Genomic DNA, 6,424 nt, shown 5'->3' with positions numbered 1-6,424 from the left:
ACTGTTTGGATCCATTCTTTGATTTTCAGTTGCAACATCACAAAAAGATGGCAACATTTAATGTAAGACCTAAGGAATGGCAATAGCTGGTTATGAGTAAAAATTTTAAAAAGTGTAATTCAACTGTGAGTTTCAAAATAACAATGGCTTGTAGACTCGATTAAATGGGTCATGACCAGTCATTAAAAAATAAGATAAAAACTTTTTTTGTGTTTGCAATAGGTTTGCTGCTAAAACCATCACTAAATTAAAGGCAAAATGGGGAAGGAAAAGATTCATGTAAAGTTGATTATCACGGGACACATAGGTATATTTGGACAGGTCCACCAATACTGGCCTTCTGATTTACAAATATGATTTGATTGACAAAAAAAAAAAAAACTCTGGAATTTTTGATAAAGAAGCTGCTGAGATGGAAAAGAGCTTCGGCAAGTATCCCTGAATCTCAGATAAATGAAAGCTGAGTGTGAGCATGGTATCACACTGATATCTCTCTGTAGAAAGTATTATGTGACTATCATTGATGCCCTAGGACACAGAGACTTTTTCAAAACATGATTACAGACTCATTTCAGGCTGACTGGCTGTCCAGATTTTTACTGATGGTACTGGTGAATTTGAAGTTGGTATCTACAAGAATAGGCAAATCCATGAGAATGCCCTTCTGGCTTACACACTAGCTGTGAAACAACTAATCAGTGTTAACAAAATGGATTTCACTGAGCCACCCTACAGTCAGAAGAGATGAGGAAATCATTAAGTCAGCACATACATTAAGAAAATTGGTTAAAACCCTGACACAGTAGCATTTGTGCCAATTTCTTGTTAGAATGATGATAACATGCAGAAGCCAAGTGTTAAAATGCCTTGATTCAAGGCATGGAAAGTCACCCATAAAGATGGCAATGCCAGTGGACCCACACTGCTTGAAGCTTGAGACTGCATCCTGTCACCAATTTATCCAACTAACAAGCATTTGCATCTGCCTCTTCAGGATGTCCACAAAATTGGTGATATTGGTACTATTCCTCTGGGTTAAATGGAAACTTATGTTCTTAAGACTGCCATGGTGGTCACCTTTGCTTCAGTCAATGTCACAACCGAAGTAAAGTCAGTTGAAATGCACCATCAAGATTTGAGTGAAGCTCTTCCTGGGGACCATATGGGCTTCAATGTCAAAACCTGTCTGTCAAAGATGTTTTTCTTGGCAATGTTGCTTCTGGCAGCAAAAATAATCCACCAATGGAAGCAGGTGGTTTTATTGCTCAGGTGATTATCCTGAACCATCTAGAACAAATAAGTTCTGGGTATGCCCCTGCATTGGATTATCACACATCTCACTTTGCTTGCAAGTTTCCTGAGCTGAAAAAAAAAAAAAAAAGAGTTGGATCCTTGTTCCGGTAAGAAGCTGAAAGACAGTCCTAAAAATGCTTGAAATCTGGTAATGCTGCCATTGTTGATATTGATATGGTTCCAGGAAAGCCCATGTGTGTTGAGAGCTGCTCTGACTCCTCCTCTGGGTTGTGTTGCTATTTGTGATCTGAGGCAGACAATTGCTGTGGGTGTCATCAAAGCAGTGGACAAGAAGGCTGTTGAAGCTGGCAAGATCACCAAGTGTACCCAGAAAGCTTGGAAGGCTAAACAAGCATTAACCCCACACCTGCTACTCCAGTCTTAATTAGTAGTGGAAGAACAATCTCAAAATTGTTTCTCTCAATTGGCCATTTAAGATTAATAGTAAAAGACTGGTTAATGATAACAATGCCTCGTAAAACCTTCAGATGGAAGGGAGAATGTTTTGCAGACCATTTGTTTTTTTGTGTGTGGCAGTTTAAATTATTCGTTTTTAAAATTAGTACTTTTTAATGGAAACAACTTGGCCAAAAATCTGTCACATAATTTTGAGACCAGTCAAAACAAAAGTTTAATAAGAAAATAATAATAATAAAATAAAGCATCTAAGTGCATATGTATGTATGATTTGCTCATGGGTAAATTAAATCTTTTTTTTTCTAAATTTTCCTATACTAAAAACAGAGTATGGATTCTTTTCAGCAAACTAAGGAAATAAAATAGAAAAAAAAAATAAAAGCAGAGATGTTACATATGGCAAAAATAAGGATACATATTGTTTTGTAAAACTTTCATTCTCATTTCAATTTTATACACACATACACACAGTGGGTCATAATAGAAAATCTATTTCTAACTGTGAGATATGGCCACAAAGGTTTAAAAGAGTTGTTGTATAGAGGAAATAGTAGATATAGAGATCATAAAGAAAAAAATGTTTGGAATCCAAGGAACTAAAGGAGCTCATTGAACCCCACCTTAGTAAGCACTGGATAGGACACTAATGAAAGGAGAGGTGTGTAAAGGAGGTAGTTGGACTTCAGGATGCAGAGGTTGGCAGGGATTGCTCATACATGGTGCATAGGTCATGGTCATGAGTACAAATGTTATTCTAGAACATGGGGAAGCCAGTGGCCTTTCTGCATCCCACTTACAAATGTTGACTCAGATATGTGACCAGAATATTGGAGAAAAATCAAGAGTAGAAGCAGGAATGATGCTACACAAACTGCAGCAGTGGTCTAGGCAAGAGATGATAGTGGTGACCTCACAGGTGGTGACCATAATTGGAGGAATGTTCTATTGGGAAGAGATTGAAAAATGTGCACCACAGTAATGCCAATAACGTAATACTTAACTAACTTGGAATTCTTTTCCTTTTCCCATACTTCATCTCTAGTTATCAATCACCATATTTATGTGATTTATGTAAAATATGTACTATTAAAATTTTATTAAATATATTTTCTTATCTTGACTCAATGTGACTTAACTTTTTCCATTTATTTTCCTTCTCCTATTCCTTCAGTTTTCTTTCTGAATTTTCACAAAAACAAACACTATGTTTAAAATTGAAATCACGATGAAAATAAAGTCACCATCCCTCCCAGAAACACCATACAATGTAAGATTTAGTTTCAGGGGCTGGGGTTGTGGCTTAGTGGCAGAGCGTCTGCCTCACACATGTGAGGCACTGGGTTTGATCCTCAGCATCACATAAAAACAAGTAAACAAAATAAAGACATTGTGTCCATGTATAACTAAAATAATAATAATAATAATAATAATAATAATAATAATAATAATAATAATTTAGTTTCATAATTTCACCCAATTCTAGCTGTTGACATTAGGCTGCAGTCAATTAGCTGTATCCAAGACTAATGAGTTATACCATTCAAATTGTACATCCCTGTTTGAAGAGACACTACAGGTCAGTGATTGAAATCATTTGTTGAAAGTTTGCTTAACTTTACTTTGTTTAGTGTCAGAAGCTGCCACTAACAGAAGTGAGCACGGACCCTTAGACTTGATTGCCTGAGGTGTGAGAGGTGCCAAAACAGGTGGATCTCATCTGTACATGGCAGGGGAATGATGCTCCAGGAGTGGGCATCACCCAATGAGACTTGTTTAAATTCAAACAAACACCTGAAACCCAATCCCTTGCCTCATTTGGGCTGAACTTTCTCAAATGTCTTTCTCCCTAAGAAATAGAGGATTTTCAGGTGGCTGGCTCTCTCTTTCCAACAGAGCCTTAAGGTTGAGAGCTGTCCCTGATTCCTGCAAGCAAAAGGTATTTCTGTGTGTTGTGTGCTTCTTTTGCCATTTCCATAAATTACTGGTAGAACCAGCTATTGAGAACCCAGCTCAGGTCACTGGTCTGGCTAGCTGGCGATAGTTTAGTTTTTATTTTCCATTAGAACATGGTCTCTGATTTTCACAAAGCAGAGTGAAATTAGCCTACTTCACATATGTGAATAAGGGGTGAGGTGGATTTCTGAGTAAATTGAAACTCTATTTCAATCTACCCCTTTCATTGACTTTTACAGAATAAGCAGAATTTTTTTCTTTTAATTTTACTGTAACTTACATGTAAAAATAAGAGTAGAGAAAATTTCCAGGAGGTTTTAAAATGTACAAATCACTTCACATTTTCTCTTTCCATCTTGAGCCACCACATCTTTGAGCAATACATCAAGATGCTTATGGATAGGGGCATTTTATTTAATGGGAATAAGTTCTTTCCTCATTATGTATATGCACCCTGCTCACTCAAAGACTAACACACACCTTTAAATGTTCTGGACATTGGGGAGCCAGCCTCATGTTTGCCAATCCACCTCCTTACTAATTCTCTCTTACAAAGAAAACCCAGGTTAACAATTTGCATATATGTTTAATGTACATGTGTAACAGTCATTGGTCATACCCTTGTGTATGAATGTTCTCCCTGTGTATAGATTCTATCCAAAATTGTTTTTCTTAAAGCAAATTAACCCCTATTCTTGATCTTTTTGATTTGGAATTTTGTGTCACTCCCATGAGTTTTTATCTACATGATTTTACAAAGCTAAAGAACAGAGGAAAGTTTCAGACAGTGGCATAGACACAAAGCATTAGTAATCCAGATACAATAAATATCTCTTAGAATAATTTAAGAAAAAATTTTTAAATGACACCTTATGATTAATTTATTATAAGTACAATTTTATCCCAGTCAAAAGTGAATACCCTGGACCCTACTAAAATGGCCATATTTGAACTACTCAACAGAGATAATCTCAGGACAGTTCTAAATCATATAATGCCTCATTGAGACAAAAGCCAGGGCACACAGGTAATGGCCAACTTGGGCCACTCATTGTCTAATTCATCAACTCCCACTTATTACAATTTAGTGCAGAAAAATCCATTAATCTTGGTTTTAATGTACCATATATTTTTATTACACATCAATCAAAAAACATAAAAGATAAGGTAAGAAGAGAAATCCATGGCATAAACACTATCTATATCTTTTATTCTTTTTATTCCTTGCTCATTTCTTATGGGGCCACTATTTCCTTATATCAACATGAAATATCTGGAAGAAGTGATTAATCTTATTTCCAGTTGTTTTTGTTATATGCATTTTCAGAAGGTGGTATTGTGTTCTGCCTTCAAATTTCATTAATTGCCTTTTTTTTCTTGACATAAATCTCTGCTATTTTTCCTTTTTTTTTTTTTTTTAATAGAAATCCCACTAATGGAATTTCCAATAAGCAATTGCTCCACTCTCAGTTTTGTGAGACAAGACTGCCACCTACTGGTAAAATAAATTCAGTTCACAGTTGGAATAAGTTTTTAGACCTAGGTTTGCTTTGTGAGTTACAGAGATATTGCTTTTAATTAGTTATATTACATTAATTATATTAGTTATATTAAATTTAAAAACTCTAAAATATCATTATCCATATTCATGTTATCTAAGTTATATTTAAAAGATAAACGCTGGCTAATATCTACCAAATTCAAGGAAATTTAGTAAATTGACAAACTGCTATTTTGATCTCAAAACAAATTGGAACCAGTCTGTGTGGATTCATTGCTATGAATAGAATTCTCCAAAGGATTAAGTTAATAACTATAGTTAGATCAGATACATATGTCTCAGGATAGCTTAAAAACACTTGAAGTTAGGAATACACTGTCTTACAAGATGGTTCCATTATCAGTGTTTCTAAGCCTCGGCTATTTAAATTCAGTCAGAAATATGAACCAATGATTTACATAGTAGATGTGGAGCAGACAATAAAATTTAAGATTCTTGTTTTTGTTATCCAGACCTGTTTGTACACACTGCAATGTAGGAAGAAAGTCTACCTAGTCACCCAACCCCAAAACTTAATAAGTATTCATAATTTCCTGCTTTCCCTTCTCTTTTCATCCAATTCTTGGGAAAATATTTTTTTTAACTCTCCATCCAAAATATGTCCTATGTTCATGTTTCCACTTAAACCTCACTCTACCCTTATCATATTGTCATCTTCCCAATGGAATATTGGGCTGTTCATTGGCCATGTTACTTCTACTATATTGGAATTCTAATAATCATATTCTCAATCCAGAGTGATTTTTTTAAAATGCAAATTCATATTTAAATTGTATCATGATCTGATGAAGGGAAGTGTTTTGTCCTCATGCTATGCCCATCACAATTTCTCTATATTCTAAAAATGAACATCACGTTAGATGTGATGATTAATTCATACACGCAGTTGTATTAGGAAGTATGTAATCAGTCATTAAATCTGTGATTAAATTGATTAGATTTGTGATATATTATACACATAGTCTCCAGATTTATGAATATCCTAGTAGAGAAAAATCTTACTTTTTATAATTGTGATTCCACAAATTGCTCTCTACAAGTAGTAAAATTTTACTTATTAGTTATGTGTCCTTAATTTTTGTTTTCATTATACAGTTTGACTTTATAAATTATAGCCACCAAATACTGCTCTGGATGTCCAGAATACTCATAATACTCATATGTATATCTTCTTTGGTGAAGACCTGCTTATACATTTTG

General features: G+C 34.7%; 1 pseudogene across 1 annotated transcript; it reads left to right on the top strand.

Annotated features, from left to right (window-relative positions):
- The first annotated feature begins 453 nt into the window (after positions 1 to 453).
- Positions 454 to 1,866, top strand: LOC308633510 (elongation factor 1-alpha 1-like; annotated as a pseudogene). Its single transcript has one exon. The product of its transcript is annotated as an elongation factor 1-alpha 1-like (transcript).
- Positions 1,867 to 6,424: the final 4,558 nt, after the last annotated feature.

The sequence above is a fragment of the Spermophilus citellus genome (genome assembly GCF_964194105.1).
Source record: "Spermophilus citellus genome assembly, chromosome: 14".
NCBI classification, from domain to species: domain Eukaryota; kingdom Metazoa; phylum Chordata; class Mammalia; order Rodentia; family Sciuridae; genus Spermophilus; species Spermophilus citellus.
This window is presented reverse-complemented; position numbering and strand designations above follow the sequence as displayed.